The sequence below is a fragment of the Phyllobates terribilis genome, unplaced genomic scaffold, assembly GCF_046119375.1.
Source record: "Phyllobates terribilis strain yellow unplaced genomic scaffold, ASM4611937v1 Scaffold_4__5_contigs__length_816908805, whole genome shotgun sequence".
NCBI lineage: Eukaryota > Metazoa > Chordata > Amphibia > Anura > Dendrobatidae > Phyllobates > Phyllobates terribilis.
Genome location: NW_027362764.1, coordinates 675,992,844 through 676,012,054, shown reverse-complemented (window position 1 = coordinate 676,012,054; position 19,211 = coordinate 675,992,844). Strand labels below are relative to the sequence as shown.

At 49.1% G+C, this 19,211-nt stretch overlaps 6 pseudogenes; all 6 read right to left on the bottom strand.

Annotated features, from left to right (window-relative positions):
* Positions 1 to 6,252: 6,252 nt before the first annotated feature.
* On the bottom strand, positions 6,253 to 6,372 carry LOC141269481 (5S ribosomal RNA; annotated as a pseudogene).
* Positions 6,373 to 6,992: 620 nt separating this feature from the next.
* On the bottom strand, positions 6,993 to 7,111 carry LOC141269526 (5S ribosomal RNA; annotated as a pseudogene).
* A 943-nt stretch (positions 7,112 to 8,054) lies between these two features.
* LOC141267447 (5S ribosomal RNA) lies at positions 8,055 to 8,174 on the bottom strand (annotated as a pseudogene).
* Positions 8,175 to 13,773: 5,599 nt separating this feature from the next.
* LOC141269824 (5S ribosomal RNA) lies at positions 13,774 to 13,882 on the bottom strand (annotated as a pseudogene).
* A 957-nt stretch (positions 13,883 to 14,839) lies between these two features.
* Positions 14,840 to 14,954, bottom strand: LOC141270085 (5S ribosomal RNA; annotated as a pseudogene).
* Positions 14,955 to 15,575: 621 nt separating this feature from the next.
* On the bottom strand, positions 15,576 to 15,694 carry LOC141270173 (5S ribosomal RNA; annotated as a pseudogene).
* Positions 15,695 to 19,211: the final 3,517 nt, after the last annotated feature.

The window sequence follows — 19,211 nt, the reverse complement described above, 5'->3', positions numbered from 1 at the left end:
AAAGACATGATTTACCAGCCAGGATCCAAGGAAAGATAGGTGAATCTCAACAATTAAGCTAATTATGGACAAATGGACAATTACTTTCTAACTAATTATTGTATGTACCTGCTGCAATCTGATTCTTTTTAATGGACAATCCAAGAATAAATAGATACATTTTTTTATAAAAATATCGTGATATTGATACTTTGAGAAGTCCTCAGTAGATAAAAATAATACAGGAAGAGTATCATTTCACAGTCTCCCATCCAAGTACTAACCAGGCCCAACCCTGCTTAGCATCCGAGATCAGATGAGATCGGGCGTGTTCAGGGTGGTGTGGCCATAGACAGAAACAAGCCTCTCACTTGCTGCTTTTCTACTTTGACGTCTGGCTGCCGGCTGCCCTTTCCAGTGCTCAGCAAGACCAGGTCCTTTTGTGCTTTCCCTTCTCTTCAATTTTTTTGCTGGCTTCCTTAAAAGGTCTTGTAGACACAACGCCCCACTCAGAGCCGCTGAGCTCACTGATCGGCTGCAGCACTGTCGACGGAACGTCAGCTTCACGGCCAATGCCACAGGCCGGGAGGAGAGGCGAGACTCACCGGTAGACCCGGGTAGGGTGAGTAGAACGCGGTTAGTTGCTTTCTAATAGCCTGCAGCCGGGGATTAACTTTTAATGAAAGGGAACAATCCCTTTGACTGTCTGCAGCGCGCAACACCTAAGAAGCGCACTCTCACACACAAGCCAGCATGCACACGTGCTCGCACGTGACAACACCCCCTATCTGCCCCTACAACCTCTCCGTCACCATGCGTCAGACTCTCCTGCCTGTTTTATGATTTCAGGGCCCTAGCAGGAATCACCCCCCCCTCCCCAATTCCTTCCGCACCTTCCTTGCCTTCCTTGCACTGAGGTTAGCTCTTTGGCAGCCGTCTGGCTTGGTTACACAAGCTTCTTTGCAGAGAAACATGTTACTTCTGCTGGCCCTCGCTAGGCGGCCGGCATCCAAAACCTTACCTGGGCACCTGCTGAAAGCCTGGCCCCTTCACGGCCCCGGGTGCTTTTAACGCCATCATTTCCACACGGCGAGCTGCGGAGTCAATAAGCACTCCTAGCCGTGGCAAGGAGCTCGGTGTCAGGCCTGCGTGAAGGGCGGCGGGGTAGCGTACTTAGCTGCCAACTGGCTCAGAGACCTTGGGGCTTCCATCATCTAAGTGTTATGTTCTGCTACCAGAGCTAAGGAAAGAGAGGAGATCTGTCCCTACGATAGAACTCAGCTGAATCCCTACGATGTAACAGGGAACCTGATCCTGCGATCAGACCTGCTAAAGTCCTAAGCTAGTCTGTATGAAGACCTATAGATGTGGGGGAGGAATCCCTACAAGTACTAAGGACTGGGAGGAATATGGGACACCTCCTAACAGAAATAGTAGCAGACAGACGAACAAACAAAATATATAGAACATAGAGGTCAGTAGACCAAGCAAACTAACAGAGCAAGACACAGAGCACAGGCTAGCTAGAAAGTAGATATACAATGAAGTCCAGCAAAGCCAGAAGGGCGGAGCAGGATTAAATAGGCCAACAAGGTCATGTGACCAGCAAAGGAAAAAAAACCTAACAGCAAGGTTCTAACAGTACCCCCCCTTCTAAGAGGATCCTCCGGATCCCCTAGGACCAGGCTTATCAGGAAATCTCCTGTGAAACGCTCTGATAAGTCTGGACGCGGAAACATCATCTGACCTCACCCAAGAGTTATCCTCGGGTCCGAAACCTTTCCAGGCCACAAGATACTGCAAACTACCTCTATACCGTCTAGAGTCAAGGATGCGAGAAATTTCATATTCCCCGTCCTCCACCACCAGAGGAACAGAGGCAGAGGCGTCACCATCCGACACAACAGCTTTTTTTAACAGAGAGACATGAAAGACCGGATTAATTCTCCAGGAGGTAGGAACCTCCAACCTAACAGCAGATTGGTTGACAACCTGAAGCACCTTAAAGGGCCCTACAAACTTGGGACCCAATTTCTTAGAAGGAATCCTCAACCGCAGATTCCTAGAGGACAACCAAACCATGTCACCAACAGCGAACAAAACCTCCTGTCGTTTCCTATCAAAGTAGTCTTTAGATTTTCTGTTGGCCTCCTGAAGATTACCACGCACATCCGTCCAAACTCTTTCCAAATCACCGGAAAAATTCTCCTCCTCAGGCACGGCAGATCCCAACTTGGAGAACGACCCAAACGACGGATGTCTCCCAGAACAACAAAAAAAAGGCGAACAACCAGCAGAAGAAGATGTATGATTGTTCAGAGCAAATTCGGCAAGTGGCAGAAACTCAGACCACCCCTCTTGATTGTCTGCCACAAAACAACGCAAGAACTGCTCAACATCCTGGTTTTTCCTTTCTGTCTGGCCATTAGATTCAGGATGATATCCGGACGAAAACGACAAATGAATTCCCAACCTGTCACAAAAGGCACGCCAAAAACGAGCCACGAACTGAGGACCCCTATCAGAAACAATGTCAGTAGGAACGCCATGAAGTCTGACAATTTCCTTGACAAAGGCCTTAGCGAGAGTTTTAGCGCAGGGCAGTTTGACGAAGGGAACCAAGTGACACATCTTGCTAAAACGGTCCACGACCACCCAGATGACAGTAAAACCCTCAGAGGGGGGAAGGTCAGTTATAAAGTCCATAGCCAAATGTGTCCAAGGAGCACTGGGGACCTCCAAAGGACAAAGCAACCCCGCAGCAGGAGTATGTGAGGACTTAGATCTAGCACATACAGTACATTGGCGCACCCACTTAATGACTTCCTTCTGCCATCCAGGCCACCAAAAACTGCGACCCACCAGTCTCTTGGTCTCAGAGATTCCGGGATGACCTGCCAACCGAGATTCGTGACACTCAACAAACAAATCTCTCCTAAAGGTCCCAGGCACAAACAACCTCCCATGAGGTGTGTTAGATGGGGCATTCTCCTGAGCTTTAAGAATCTCATCTTCCAAAACGGAGTCTAAAGCAGCTATCACAACACCTTCTTGTAAAATGTTTTCCTCTTTCTCAGCACCGACTATGGGAGAAAAACTGCGAGACAAGGCATCCGCCTTAACATTCTTAGTACCAGGGATGTAAGTAACGGAGAAATTAAACCGCGAGAAAAACAGTGCCCACCTAGCCTGACGGGCATTCAGGCGCTTGGCAGCGTCAAGATATATCAGATTTTTATGATCCGTAAGAACCTGAACGGGAAATTCCGCACCTTCCAAGAAGTGGCGCCAGTGTTCAAATGCGAGTTTAATAGCCAATAATTCCCGATTACCAATATCGTAATTCAATTCAGTCTCCGAAAATTTTTTTGAAAAAAAGGCACAGGGATTTAATCCTTCCCCGTTATCCTGAGACAATACTGCGCCAACCCCCACAGAGGAAGCATCAACCTCAACCAAAAACGGCCTAGTAACATCAGGCTGCATAAGGATGGGAGCAGAGGTGAACCTCTCCTTGAGATACACAAAAGCTTCAATGGCCTCAGAAGACCACTGAACCGCATCAGCACCTTTCCTGGTGAGATCAGTCAGAGGTTTGACAATACTAGAAAAATTTTTTATGAATTTTCTATAGTAATTGGCGAAACCCAAAAACCTCTGTATCGATTTCAAACCAATAGGCCTAGGCCATTCCTGCACAGCCTGAACCTTAACCGGATCCATCTCAAAACCTTTGCTGGAGATAATGTAGCCCAAAAAACTAATTCTCTGTACAGCGAACTCACATTTCTCCAGCTTAGCAAAAAGCGAATTGTCCATTAATAACTGTAATACCTCACGCACGCTCCGCCAATGAGACTCCAGATCTGGCGAATAAATCAAAATGTCATCCAAATACACAACCACATTTTTACCGATCAAAGGTCTAAGGATGTCATTAATCAGATTCTGAAAAAATGCAGGAGCATTAGTAAGACCAAAAGGCATAACCAGATTCTCAAAATGACCCACAGGAGTGTTAAAAGCAGTCTTCCATTCATCACCCTCCTTCATGCGCAACAGATTGTATGCCCCCTTAAGGTCAATTTTAGAGAACCACTTGGCCCCCAATAACTGGTTAAACAGATCAGGAATCAATGGCAGTGGGTAAGGATTGCGTACCGTAATTTTGTTAATCTCACGAAAATCCAGACAAGGACGTAAACCGCCGTCCTTTTTTTTTACAAAAAAAAATCCAACCGCCACAGGAGACTTAGAGGGCCTAATGTGACCGGCGGCCAAACTTGTCTGTATGTATTCCTCCAAAGCCTTCCTCTCAGGAATAGTAAGGTTAAATAAACGACTTTTAGGAAGAGTCGCTCCAGGGACAAATTCAATAGAACAATCATAGTCTCTATGGGGAGGCAAAACCTGCGATTCTTTCTCAGAAAAAACTCTCCAAAAATCCTGAATAGGAACAGGCAATTCTCCCCTATCCAAAGCTGCAATACGCCCGTTACAACACTTGTCATAACATTTATGGCTCCAGGATTTAATTTCACTGGTAGACCAATCCAGTACAGGATTGTGAAATTTTAACCAGGGCAATCCCAATATTACTGGAGAAGGCAAGTTATTCAACACTACCAAATCCAATTTCTCATGGTGAACACCATTAATAGTGAGAGGAAATTCACAGACCTTGAGAGTAATATTCTTCAAAGGGGAACCATCCACAGAAACCACAGCAATGGGGGATGATAAAGGTTCAGGTTTTAAATTGAGTTTTTCCACGAATCCCCCATCAATTACATTCAGTGTAGACCCGCAATCAACAAACACCCGAAATTCCATTAATTTTTCCTGAGCAATCGTGGAAGCAGCTAAAAATATACCCTTGGAATTTAAACAGGCAATACGGGCATGACTGACCATTTTTTTTTCTTTCTTCATACGAAGCTCACAGCCTTTAATCAAATGACCAGATTTTCCGCAATAGAAACACAAGCCTTCCGAAAAACGACAGTCTTTTTCTTGAGAGCGAGGTGCCACCGATCCAATCTCCATCGGTTCACCACTGTTAGTACACACATTATCATAACCAGAAACTGACATAGCAGAGGATTTGCTCTCATTAACCCTAGCACGCAGTTTCTATCCACCCGTATAGCTAATTGCATAGCCTGTTGCAAATCCTCAGGTGTAGGATAAGCAATTAGCAGGTCTTTAACCCTTTCACTGAGCCCAGCAAGAAATAGACTTTTCAGAGCAGAATCGTTCCACCCTGTTTGAGTGGACCAACGACGAAAATGAGTACAATATTTTTCGACATTACCTGATCCTTGTTTTAAACGTCTCAACTCAGTCTCAGCTGATGCGACACGGTCAGGATCATCATATAATAGTCCTAAAGCAGAAAAAAAACTATCCACTGATCTGAAGCATGTATCACTAGGTTGCAAAGAAAAGGCCCACTCCTGAGGCTCTTTGCGCAAAAGTGACATTATGAACCCTACGCGCTGGGATTCATCCCCAGAGGACTTGGGTCTCAAACGAAAATACAATAAGCAAGCATTTTTAAATGAAAAAAATTCTCGATGTTCACCAAAAAATAAATCCGGCAAACATACCTTAGGCTCCAAGAAATATGCTCCAGGACAGTTACTCACGTGCTGACGGAGCTCGGCCACTTCCAGAGAGAGTCCCTGCAGGTGTTTAGCCAAATCCTGAACCGACACCATGATGGAACAAAAAAAATCTTTCCTTAGAGAATTTGCTGGCTGGACTTACTGTTATGTTCTGCTACCAGAGCTAAGGAAAGAGAGGAGATCTGTCCCTACGATAGAACTCAGCTGAATCCCTATGATGTAACAGGGAACCTGATCCTGCGATCAGACCTGCTAAAGTCCTAAGCTAGTCTGTATGAAGACCTATAGATGTGGGGGAGGAATCCCTACAAGTACTAAGGACTGGGAGGAATATGGGACACCTCCTAACAGAAATAGTAGCAGACAGACGAACAAACAAAATATATAGAACATAGAGGTCAGTAGACCAAGCAAACTAACAGAGCAAGACACAGAGCACAGGCTAGCTAGAAAGTAGATATACAATGAAGTCCAGCAAAGCCAGAAGGGCGGAGCAGGATTAAATAGGTCAACAAGGTCATGTGACCAGCAAAGGAAAAAAAACCTAACAGCAAGGTTCTAACACTAAGTTACTTAAGGTCGGTGTCCGGCAAGGCGCCATTCCATGCTAGCCGAGCTGGGCAGTAGGGCAAAACGTCATCAAAATGGTCTACAGCACCCAGTGTTCCCAGAAGGTCTCCCATCCAAGTTCTGTCTGAGCCCAGCCCTGCTTTGGTTCCGAGATCAGATGAGATCGGGCGTATCCAAGGTGGTATGGCAAGTAGACGCTGCTCGATCCATCGCCTGGCCAGCCTTTCTCAGGATCGCTTGGTGGCGAGCAATCTGGCCGTGACGGGGCGGGCTCCGAAGGGTCCATGCAAAGGCTGTGCCATCCCTACAGGTGTGGTTTGTTTAGCAGTGATTCACCCGCCGCATCAGGTGTCTTCAAAAATGTCTCGGCCCAGGATCTCCTGCAGGCTAAACCCTTCATCGCGGTAAAGTGACAGAAAGAGCAAGCTGGACCCGTAACTTGGGGGCGGAGCGAGACGTCCAGGGGTGAATGAAGGAAGAGGGTGAGATGGTTGCCAGTGACTTTGAGCTGCTCTTCAGGGGGAGGGTCGTGTTGCCTGCAAAGGTCTTCTGCTTGGGGTTACCGGTGGTTGCCTCCAGTCACGCGGGAGACGCTGGTCCTGGTGAAAAGGAGCCTAGTATTAAAAGTAAAGAAGCAACAATGCTGGAGGCCCACGGTGATCAGAAGGATGCTGGTATTTTGCAGAGATGAAATAGCGCAAGAGAGAAAGCAAATGAAAAAAAGAAAAGAGAATGAATGTGTGCACTTATGAAAGGGAATGGATAAAAGGCATAGAAGAGAGTGCCCCCTGCTGGTGGAAGGAAGGAAAAAGCAAAAGCCTACAGCACCTGGTATTCCCAGGCGGTCTCCCATCCAAGTACTAACCAGGCCCAACCCTGCATATCTTACAAGATCAGACGACATTGGGCTTGTTCAGGGTGGTGTGGGCATAGGCAGAGACAAGCCTCTCAATTGCTGCTTTTCTACTTTAATGTCTTGCTACCGGCTGCCCATTCCAGTGCTCAGCAAGACCTGGTATTTTTGTGCTTTCCCTTCTCTTCAATTTTTTTGCTGGCTTCCTTAAAAGGTCTTGTAGACAGAAGGCCCCACTCAGAGCCGCTGAGCTCACTGATTGGCTGCAGCGCTGTAGATGGAACGTTGGCTTCACGGCCAATGCCACAGGCCGGGAGCAGAGGCGAGACTCACCGGTAGACCCGGGTAGGGTGAGTGGAGCGCGGTTAGTTGCTTTCTAATAGCCTGCAGTCGGGGATTAACTTTTAATGAAAGGGAACAATCCCTTTGACTGTCTGCAGCGCGCCACACCTAGGAAGCGCACGCTCACACACAAGCCAGCATGCACACGTGCTCGCACGTGACAACACCCCCTATCTGCCCCTACAACCTCTCCGTCACCATGCGTCAGACTCTCCTGCCTGTTTTATGATTTCAGGGCCCTAGCAGGAATCACCACCCTCCCTCCCCAATTCCTTCCGCACCTTCCTTGCCTTCCTTGCACTGAGGTTAGCTCTTTGTCAGCCGTCTGGCTTGGTTACACAAGCTTCTTTGCAGAGAAACATGTTACTTCTGCTAGCCCTTGCTAGGCGGCCGGCATCCAAAACCTTCCCTGGGCACCTGCTGAAAGCATGGCCCCTTCACGGCCCCGGGTGCTTTTAACGCCATCATTTCCACACGGCGAGCTGCGGAGTCAATAAGCACTCCTAGCCGTGGCAAGGAGCTCGGTGTCAGGCCTGCGTGAAGGCGGCGGGGTAGCGTACTTAGCTGCCAACTGGCTCAGAGGCCTTGGGGCTTCCATCATCTAAGTTACTTAAGGTCGGTGTCCGGCAAGGAGCCGTTCCATGCTAGCTGAGCTGGGCAGTAGGGCAAAACGTCATCAAAATGGTCTACAGCACCCGGTGTTCCCAGGAGGTATCCCATCCAAGTACTGTTCGAGCCCAGCCCTGCTTTGCTTCCGAGATCAGACGAGATCAGGCGCATCCAAGGTGGTATGGCCAGTAGACGCTGCTCGATCCATCGCCCGGCCAGCCTTTCTCAGGATCGCTTTGTTATGATCTGCTACAGAGACTAAGGAAAGAAAGGAGATCTATCCCTACAATAGAACTAAGCTAGATCCCTACGATGTAAGGGGGAACCTGATCCTGCGATCAGACCCGCTAAAGTCCTCGGCTAGTCTGAACGCAGACCTATAGATGTGAGGGAGGGATCCCTACAAGATCTAGGGACTGGGAAAAGTTGGACACCTCCTAGCAGAAATAGTAGCAGTCAAAGACAAACACACAACAAAAAGGCATAGGGGTCAGAAGACCTAGCAAAACTAACAGAGAATGGCAACAGAGCAACAAGCTAGCTCAACAGTAGTAAATACAAATGAAGTCCAGCAAAGCCAGGTGTGTGGAGCCGGATTAAATAGGCAAAATGGTCATGTGACCAGCAAACTAAAAAAAACCTAACAGGAGAGTTGTAACAGTTCCCCCTCTTCTAAGACGATCCTCCGGATCCCCTAGGCCCAGGCTTACCAGGAAACCTCCGGTGAAACGCTCGGACAAGTCTGGGGGCAGAAACATAATCCGCTCTCACCCATGAGTTATCCTCAGGTCCGAAACCCTTCCAAGCGACGAGATACTGCAAACTCCCTCTATACCGTCTAGAATTTAGGATGCGGGAAATTTCATATTCCCCGTCCTCCACCACCGGAGGAACAGTGGCAGAGGCGTCACCATCCGACACATCAGCTTTTTTCAACAGAGAAACATGAAACACCGGATTAATCCTCCAGGACGTAGGAACCTCCAGCCTAACAGCAGATTGGTTAACTATCTGAAGTACCTTAAAGGGCCCTACGAACTTGGGACCCAATTTTTTAGAAGGAATCCTCAATCGCAGATTCTTAGAGGACAACCAAACCATGTCACCAACCGCAAACAAAATCTCTTGCCGTTTCCTATCAAAGTACCTCTTAGATTTTTTGTTAGCCTCCTGAAGATTACCACGCACATCCGTCCAAACTCTCTCCAAATCACCGGAAAAACTCTCCTCCTCAGGCACAGCCGAAACCAATTTGGAAAATGACCCAAAAGACGGATGTCTCCCAGAACAACAAAAAAAAGGCGAACAGCCAGCAGAAGAGGATGTATGGTTGTTAAGAGCAAATTCAGCAACTGGCAGAAACTCAGACCAACCCTCTTGATTGTCTGCCCCAAAACAACGCAAGAACTGCTCAACATCCTGGTTCTTCCTTTCTGTCTGGCCATTAGACTCAGGATGATATCCGGATGAAAACGACAAATGAACTCCCAACCTGTCACAAAAGGCACGCCAAAAACGAGCCACGAACTGAGGTCCCCTATCAAAAATAATGTCAGTAGGAACACCATGTAGTCTGACAATCTCCTTGACAAAGGCCTTAGCGAGTGTCTTAGCGCAAGGCAGTTTGATGAAGGGAACCAAGTGACACATCTTGCTAAAACGGTCCACGACCACCCAGATGACCGTGAAACCTTCAGAGGGAGGAAGGTCAGTAATAAAGTCCATAGCCAGATGTGTCCAAGGTGCACTAGAAACCTCCAGAGGGCAAAGCAACCCCGCAGCAGGAGCATGCGAAGACTTGGATCTTGCACAAACAGTACATTGACGCACCCACTTAATGACTTCCTTCTGCCATCCAGGCCACCAAAAACTGCGACCCACAAGTCTCTTGGTCTCAGAAATTCCTGGATGACCTGCCAACCGAGACTCATGACACTCAACAAACAAATCTCTCCTAAAGGTCCTAGGCACAAACAACCTTCCATGGGGAGTGTTAGATGGGGCATTCTCCTGTGCTTTAAGAATCTCATCCTCCAAAACGGAGTCCAAAGCAGCAATCACAACACCTTCTTGTAAAATGGTCTCCTCTTCCTCCTCAACACCGACCATGGGAGAAAAGCTGCGAGACAAAGCATCCGCTTTAACATTCTTGGTACCCGGGATGTAAGTAACGGAAAAATTAAACCGCGAGAAAAAAAGTGCCCACCTAGCCTGACGGGCATTCAAGCGCTTGGCAGCATCAAGATAGATCAGATTTTTGTGATCAGTGAAAACCTGAATGGGAAATTCAGCACCTTCCAAGAGATGACGCCAGTGTTCAAATGCGAGTTTAATCGCCAGCAATTCCCGATTATCAATATCGTAATTAAGTTCAGTCTCGGAAAATTTTTTTGAAAAAAAGGCACAGGGATGTACTCCATCCTTGTTTTCCTGAGACAACACCGCACCAACCCCCACCGAAGAAGCATCAACCTCAACCAAAAACGGCTTAGTCACATCAGGCTGCATAAGAATGGGAGCAGAGGTGAACCTCTCCTTTAGAAACACAAAAGCTTCAATAGCCTCAGAAGTCCACTGAACCACATTAGCACCTTTCCTGGTGAGATCGGTCAGCGGTTTGACAATAATAGAAAACTTTTTTATGAATTTTCTGTAATAATTGGCAAAACCCAAAAACCTCTGTATCGATTTCAAATCAATAGGCCTAGGCCATTCCTGCACAGCTTGAACTTTAACCGGGTCCATCTCAAAACCTTCACTGGAGATAATGTAGCCCAAAAAACTAATTCTCTGTACAGCGAACTCACATTTCTCCAGCTTAGCAAAAAGCGAATTGTCCATTAATAACTGTAATACCTCACGTACGCTCCGCCAATGAGACTCCAGATCCGGCGAATAAATCAAAATGTCATCCAAATACATAACCACATTTTTGCCGATTAAAGGTCTAAGGATATCATTAATAAGATTCTGAAAAAATGCTGGAGCATTGGTGAGACCAAAAGGCATAACCAGATTCTCAAAATGACCCACAGGAGTGTTAAAAGCAGTCTTCCATTCATCACCCTCCTTCATGCGCAACAAATTGTATGCCCCCCGGAGATCAATTTTAGAGAACCACTTGGCCCCCACTAACTGGTTAAATAAATCAGGAATCAATGGCAGTAGGTAAGGATTGCGTACAGTAATTTTATTAATCTCACGAAAGTCCAGACAAGGACGTAAACCGCCATCTTTTTTTTTTACAAAAAAAAATCCAACAGCTACAGGAGACTTGGAAGGCCTAATGTGACCGGCGGCCAAGCTTGTCTGTATGTATTCTTCCAAAGCCTTTCTTTCAGGAATAGTAAGATTAAATAAACGACTTTTAGGAAGAGTCGCGCCAGGGACAAATTCAATGGTACAATCATAGTCTCTATGGGGAGGCAAAACCTGCGACTCCTCCTCAGAAAAAACTCTCCAAAAATCCTGAATAGGTACAGGCAATTCCCCTCTATCCGCAGCAGCAATGCACCCGTTACAACACTTGTCATAACACTTAGGGCTCCAGGACTTAATTTTATTGGTAGACCAATCCAGTACAGGATTGTGCAATTTTAACCAGGGTAACCCCAATATTACTGGAGAAGGCAAATTATCCAATACCACCAAATCCAAATTCTCTTGATGAATATCATTAATAGTGAGGGGAAATTCACAGACCTTGTGAGTAACACTCTTCAAGGGAGAGCCATCGACAGAAACCACAGCAATAGGGGATGACAAAGTTTTAGGTTCTAATCTAAGTTTTTCCAAGAATCCCCCATCAATCACATTCAGAGTAGATCCACAATCCACAAATACCCGAAACTCAATTAATTCATCCTGAGCAGCAGTAGTGGCAGATAGGAATACTCCCTTAGAATTTAAACAGGCAATACGAGCATGACTGACCATTTTTTTTTCTTTCTTCTTACGAAGCACACAGCTCTTAATAAAATGACCCGAATTTCCGCAATAGAAACACAAGCCTTCAGAAAGTCGGCGGGCTTTTTCCTGAGAGCGGGGTGCCATCGGCTCTCCATTGTCAGCACAGAACCTCTCAGGACTCGAAGCTGACATAGCAGAGTATTTGCTCTCATTAACCCTTTCACGCAGTCTCCTGTCCACCCGTATAGCTAATTGCATTGCCTCCTGCAAGTTTCCAGGTGTGGGATAAGCAATCAGTAAATCCTTTACCCTTTCACATAGCCCTGCAAGAAACAAGCTTTTCAGAGCAGAATCGTTCCACCCCACCTGGGCAGACCACCGACGGAAGTGAGAACAATATTTTTCCACATTACCTGATCCCTGCCTCAAACGTCTTAATTCAGACTCAGCAGATGAGACACGATCAGGATCATCGTACAACAAACCCAAAGCAGAAAAAAAACTATCCACTGATCTAAAGCACGGATCACTAGGTTGGAGAGAGAAGGCCCATCCCTGAAGATCTTTGCGCAAAAGTGACATTATGATCCCTATGCGCTGTGATTCATCACCAGAGGATCCGGGTCTCAAACGAAAATATAATAGACAAGCATTTTTAAAAGAAAAAAAATCTTGTTGTTTGCCAAAAAATAGATCAGGCAGACGTACCTTAGGCTCCACAAAATGCGCTCCAGAACAGCTACTCACGTGTTGTTGGAGCTTGGTCACCTCCAGAGAGAGTCCCTGCAAGCATTGAGCCAAATCTTGCACGGAGAGCATGATGGAAAACTGGAGGTCTTTTCTTAGAGAATTTTTTTTTTTTTTATGGCTGGAATTACTGTTATGATCTGCTACAGAGACTAAGGAAAGAAAGGAGATCTATCCCTACAATAGAACTAAACTAGATCCCTACGACGTAACGGGGAACCTGATCCTGCGATCAGACCCGCTAAAGTCCTCGGCTAGTCTGAACGCAGACCTATAGATGTGAGGGAGGGATCCCTACAAGATCTAGGGACTGGGAAAAGTTGGACACCTCCTAGCAGAAATAGTAGCAGTCAAAGACAAACACACAACAAAAAGGCATAGGGGTCAGAAGACCTAGCAAAACTAACAGAGAACGGCAACAGAGCAACAAGCTAGCTCAACAGTAGTAAATACAAATGAAGTCCAGCAAAGCCAGGAGGGCGGAGCCGGATAAAATAGGCAAAATGGTCATGTGACCAGCAAAATAAAAAAAACCTAACAGGAGAGTTGTAACACGCTTGGTGGCGAGCAATCTGTCCGTGACGGGGCGGGCTCCGAAGGGTCCATGCAAAGGCTGTGCCGTCCCTACAGGTGTGGTTTGTTTTGCAGTGATTCACCCGCCGCATCAGGTGTCTTCAAAAATGTCTCGGCGCAGGGTCTCCTGCAGGCTAAACCCTTCATCGCGGTAATGTGACAGAAAGAGCAAGCTGGACCCGTAACTTGGGGGCGGAGCGAGACGTCCAGGGGTGAATGAAGGAAGAGGGTGAGATGGTTGCCAGTGACTTTGAGCTGCTCTTCAGGGGGGAGGGTCGTGTTGCCTGCAAAGGTCTTCTGCTTGGGGATACCGGTGGTTGCCTCCAGCCACGCGGGAGATGCTGGTCCTGGTGAAAAGCAGCCTAGTATTAAAAGTAAAGAAGCAACAATGCTGGAGGCCCACGGTGATCAGAAGGATGCTGGTATTTTGCAGAGATGAAATAGCGCAAGAGAGAAAGCAAATGAAAAAAAGAAAAGAGAATGAATGTGTGCACTTGTGAAAGGGAATAGAAAAAAGGCACAGAAGAGAGTGCGACCTGCTGGTGGAAGGAAAGAAAAAGCAAAATCCTACAACACCTGGTATTCCCAGGCGGTCTCCCATCCAAGTACTAACCAGGCCCAACTCTGCTTAGCTTCTGAAATCGGGCGCGTTCAGGGTGGTGTGGCCATAGGCACAGACAAGCCTCTCACTTGCTGCTTTTCTACTTTGAAGTCTGGCTGCCGGCTGCCGGCTGCCGGCTGCCCTTTCCAGTGTTCAGCAAGACCAGGTCCTTTTGTGCTTTCCCTTCTCTTCAATTTTTTTGCTGGTTTCCTTAAAAGGTCTTGTAGACAGAACGCCCCACTGAGAGCCGCTGAGTTCACTGATCGGCTGCAGCGCTGTCGACGGAACGTCAGCTTCACGGCCAATGCCACAGGCCGGGAGCAGAGGCGAGACTCACCAGTAGACCCGGGTAGGTTGAGTAGAGCGTGGTTAGTTGCTTTCTAATAGCCTGCAGCCGGGGATTAACTGTTAATGAAAGGGAACAATCCCTTTGACTGTCTGCAGCGCGCCACACCTAGGAAGCGCACTCTCACACACAAGCCAGCATGCACACGTGCTCGCACGTGACAACACCCCCTATCTGCCCCTACAACCTCTCCGTCACCATGCGTCAGACTCTCCTGCCTGTTTTATGATTTCAGGGCCCTAGCAGGAATCACAACCCCCCCTCCCCAATTACTTCCTCACCTTCCTTGCCTTCCTTGCACTGAGGTTAGCTCTTTGTCAGCCGTCTGGCTTGGTTACACAAGCTTCTTTGCAGAGAAACATGTTACTTCTGCTGGCCCTCGCTAGGCGGCCGGCATCCAAAACCTTCCCTGGGCACCTGCTGAAAGCCTGGCCCCTTTACGGCCCCGGGTGCTTTTAACGCCATCATTTCCACACGGCGAGCTGCGGAGTCAATAAGCACTCCTAGCCGTGGCAAGGAGCTCGGTGTCAGGCCTGCGTGAAGGCGGCGGGGTAGCGTACTTAGCTGCCAACTGGCTCAGAGGCCTTGGGGCTTCCATCATCTAAGTTACTTAAGGTCGGTGTCCGGCAAGGCGCCGTTCCATGCTAGCCGAGCTGGGCAGTAGGGCAAAACGTCATCAAAATAGTCTACAGCACCCGGTGTTCCCACGAGGTCTCCCATCCAAGTACTGTCCGAGCCCAGCCCTGCATCCGAGATCAGACGAGATCAGGCGTATCCAAGGTGGTATGGCCAGTAGACGCTGCTCGATCCATCGCCCGGCCAGCCTTTCTCAGGATCGCTTGTTGGCGAGCAATCTGGCCGTGACGGGGCAGGCTCCGAAGGGTCCATGCAAAGGCTGTGCCGTCCATACAGGTGTGGTTTGTTTAGCAGTGATTCACCCGCCGCATCAGGTGTCTTCAAAAATGACTCGGCGCAGGGTCTCCTGCAGGCTAAACCCTTCATCGCGGTAATGTGACAGAAAGAGCAAGCTGGACCCGTAACTTGGGGGCTGAGCGAGACGTCCAGAGGTGAATGAATTAAGAGGGTGAGATGGTTGCCAGTGACTTTGAGCTGCTCTTCAGTGGGGAGGGTTGTGTTGCCTGCAAAGGTCTTCTGCTTGGGGTTACCGGTGGTTGCCTCCAGTCACGTGGGAGACGCTGGTCCTGGTGAAAAGGAGCCTAGCATTAAAAGTAAATAAGCAACAATGCTGGAGGCCCACGGTGGTCAGAAGGATGCTGGTATTTTGCAGAGATGAAATAGCGCAAGAGAGAAAGAAAATGAAAAAAAGAAAAGAGAATGAATGTGTGCACTTTTGAAACGGAATGGAAAAAAGGCATAGAAGAGAGTGCCCCCTGCTGGTGGAAGGAAAGAAAAAGCAAAAGCCTAGAGCACCTGGCATTCCCAAGCAGTCTCCCATTCAAGTACTAAACAGGCCCAACCCTGCTTAGCTTCCAAGATTAGACAAGGTCGGGCATGTACAGAGTGGTTTGGCCGTAGGCACACACAAGCCTCTCACTTGCTGCTTTTCTACTTTGAAGGCGCAGACAAGCCTCTCACTTGCTGCTTTTCTACTTTGAAGGCACAGACAAGCCTCTCACTTGCTGCTTTTCTACTTTGACGTCTGGCTGCCGGCTGCCCTTTCCAGTGCTCAGCAAGACCAGGTCCTTTTGTGCTTTCCCTTCTCTTCAATTTTTTTGCTGGCTTCCTTAAAAGGTCTTGTAGACACAATGCCCCACTCAGAGCCGCTGAGCTCACTGATCTGCTGCAGCGCTGTCGACGGAACGTCAGCTTCACGGCCAATGCCACAGGCCGGGAGCAGAGGCGAGACTCACCGGTAGACCCGGGTAGGGTGAGTAGAGCGCGGTTAGTTGCTTTCTAATAGGCTGCAGCCGGGGATTAACTTTTAATGAAAGGGAACAATCCCTTTGACTGTCTGCAGCGCGCCACACCTAGGAAGCGCACTCTCACACACAAGCCAGCATGCACACGCTGCCCCGACAACCTCTTCGTCACCATGTGTGTCACCCTGGCCTGGATGCCACAAAATGTATTAAAGCTGTGTCTGAGAGCAAGGGGGAGGTTCTCTGGTCAGGGGAACATTAGCATGCAATGCCTCCTGTCTCAGGCCAGTAGGGGGAGCAGGCTGCCCCTATAAAAGCTGGTGCTGGGGGCAGGGTTAGAGAGAACTGGATTGCCTGACTCAGCTCTGAGACGTGTCCCAGAGTGGAGCAGGGACAGAAAGTTGATTGCACCTAAGAGGAAGTGTGGCAGGAGGAGAGCCACAAGCCAGAGACAAGAGGCAAAGAGAGCATGTCTTGGCAGAGAAAAGACTTAATTTTACCAGACTTTGGTGTCTGAGGCTGGAAGGATTCCACATCCCCCAGCAGAGAACCAGTCCGCAAGGGACTGTACATTCCTTGGCCTAAGAAGCCTGGAGGCCCTGCCACAACCGAAGGGACCAGTAAAGCCGTACAAGGCTGGGAGCAGAAAGGAATCCACGTCGCAGGCCATACAGGCGAGAATACACGGAAAGTTCGGAAACGTGGGCTGTTACCCTATCAGGAGGAGATAGCCAGAAGGAGCGCAGAAAGCACAGTAGGCCTACACCCTCACCCTGACCAGGGCCAATTTCCCCGTTGCTCTCAGACGTCCAGGTCCCTTCCTAGCCGGGACTGTTTATGGGTCAGTTTACCTGTTGTAGTAAAGACCCTGGACTGCAACTTGTTGTCTGTGTGCTCCTTGCTCCTCCCGCACTATCAGCACTGGGATTCTCACTACCATCACTCCCACCATCCATTATACTGCGATGGGGCCGCACTCTTCCCGTGGGGAGTCACACTACCCTAGCTGCACACCTCATCAGCCCCAGCGGTCTGCATGCAGCGGCGGTTCCTAATAACCGCAATCCACGGGTGGCGTAGTCGGACATTATCAGCAGGACGTAGCAGACTACCATTGGCCTGACCACCCTGAGCCACGGAACCGGGTCGCCACTACTACCCCCATCGTCTCCCTATTGCCCGGATCCGAGTGCCCCACGGCCCAGGGGGCGAGTCAGCTTTGGCGTAGTCGGCAGGATTTCGTGCCCGCAACCACCGGGTACTGCGTGCCTGAAAAAGACTTTTGTAAACTTACCTGTGGCGAAGTTTCCCGCCATCCGGAGCCGATTCCCGCCATCGGACGCCATCTTGGACCGTTTCCCACCGTCTTCTGCCTTCTTCCCGCCATCCGCAGCTGCTTCCCGCCATCGGACGCCATCTTCAGGACGCCGCGCAGGAAGAAGAGGGGCGTGGACGTCAAAACCGCGCGAGATCCGAAGCTCCGCCCCACGCTCCGACGCTGCGCAAGGTCCTGGAAGGGAGAGAGAGCGACGCTGACGTCATCAGGACGCGACGCCAGGTCCTCGTCCATAGCAGCAGCAGCGGAGCCGCGGCTTACAGAAGAGGATCGCTGGAAGGTAGGCCACGCTTAACTAGGTGGGAGGAAGATGTCAGACACAGAGGCGCCCACTACCACCAACGCAGCTGCAGCAGCAGTGATGCCCTTTTCCCTGCCCTACATCCCTGGAGCGGCCTGGCTGCCCAAATACTCAGGGGAGCCCCATGCCCTAACTGACTTTAAGGAAAGACTATACAGTTTGTTCCAGGTTTACCCCCTGACAGAGGAGCAGAAGGTCAGCATATTGACAGGGCAGTTAACTGGCGCAGCCCAAAGGGAGGTAAAATCATGGCCCACTGAGGAGAAAAGGACTGTGAAGGGTATCCTGGCCCAGCTGCGGGGTACCTTTGATACACGTACCTCCGCTGAGATTAAAATAAGGTTCTAAGGATGTAGGCAGCGGGCACAGGACAGCATTAGAGACTATGCCCTAAATCTGCAGGAAGCCTTGAGGGCTATTCAACAAACTGACCCTGGCAGTGTGCAGGAAACCGATAAGCTGCTAACAGAACAATTCATAGAAGGTCTGCTGTCTAGCGCCCACAGGGCCCAACTGCGCCTCATGTTCTTTCAGAACCCCGACCTGACCTTTGCCCAATTTAAGGACAGGGCCATAAGGGTGCTCCGTGAATCTGCAACCAGTGGCGCTATAAACCCCCGCGCCCTGCTATCACCTACCACCAGGAGGCGGCGCCCTCCTCTATGGACTCCGTGGAGGCTGATGCACAGGCCCTGAACCAAGCCCCGTCGAAAGGCCTGCACCACCAAGTCCAGGAGCTAACCAGGAGCGTCGTGGCGTTGACCAGAACCGTCCAGGTGTTGCAAGTGGACCCTTCAAGACCCATCGAGCTGGCTTCAAGTCCGGAGGATGTCCCGTGGCGTCGACAGAGGAGGATCCCTTCATTCCGAGGGAGGCCCACAGACCGCTACGCAGAGGATGGACAGCCCATTTGCCGTCGATGCAACCAGCCCGGACACATTTCCAGGTACTGTAATTTAAACGGGTCCAACCTGGGGCAGAGGGCCGACCCCCAGGCATAAGATCACCAGGCCCTTATAATTGGCGTGATAAGTACGTTGGGGGGCACCCGGTTTTACCCGTGGTGCTGGACGGTATCCCCATGAGCGCCTTGCTGGATACTGGGTCGCAAGTAACCACAATCCCTTATGTACTTTTTAAGCAGTATTGGACTGATGCTGATATCACACGGTATCCAGACAGTAACTTGAGCATCATCGCCAGTAATGGCTTACCCGTGCCGCAGATGGGGTTCAAGGAGATGATCATTAAAATTGGTAAAGTTGAACTGCCGGCACAGGGAGTGATTATTGTGGACATTGACGGTCATGAAAGTCACCCTAAAATAACTGTGGGTACTAACATAATTGAAAATTGTCTTTCAGAGGTAATTGTAATTCTACAACAGGTGGCGGTGAATGCTAGTTCCTGCCAACAGAGGGTCCTCAACAAGGAGATAAAAGCCCTGATGAGACGGCAGCAGGTAGAACTGTCTGGTGGTGAGATCGGTAGCGTAAGACTGAGTGACCCATTCCCCATTTCCATGCCTCCCAAAAGTG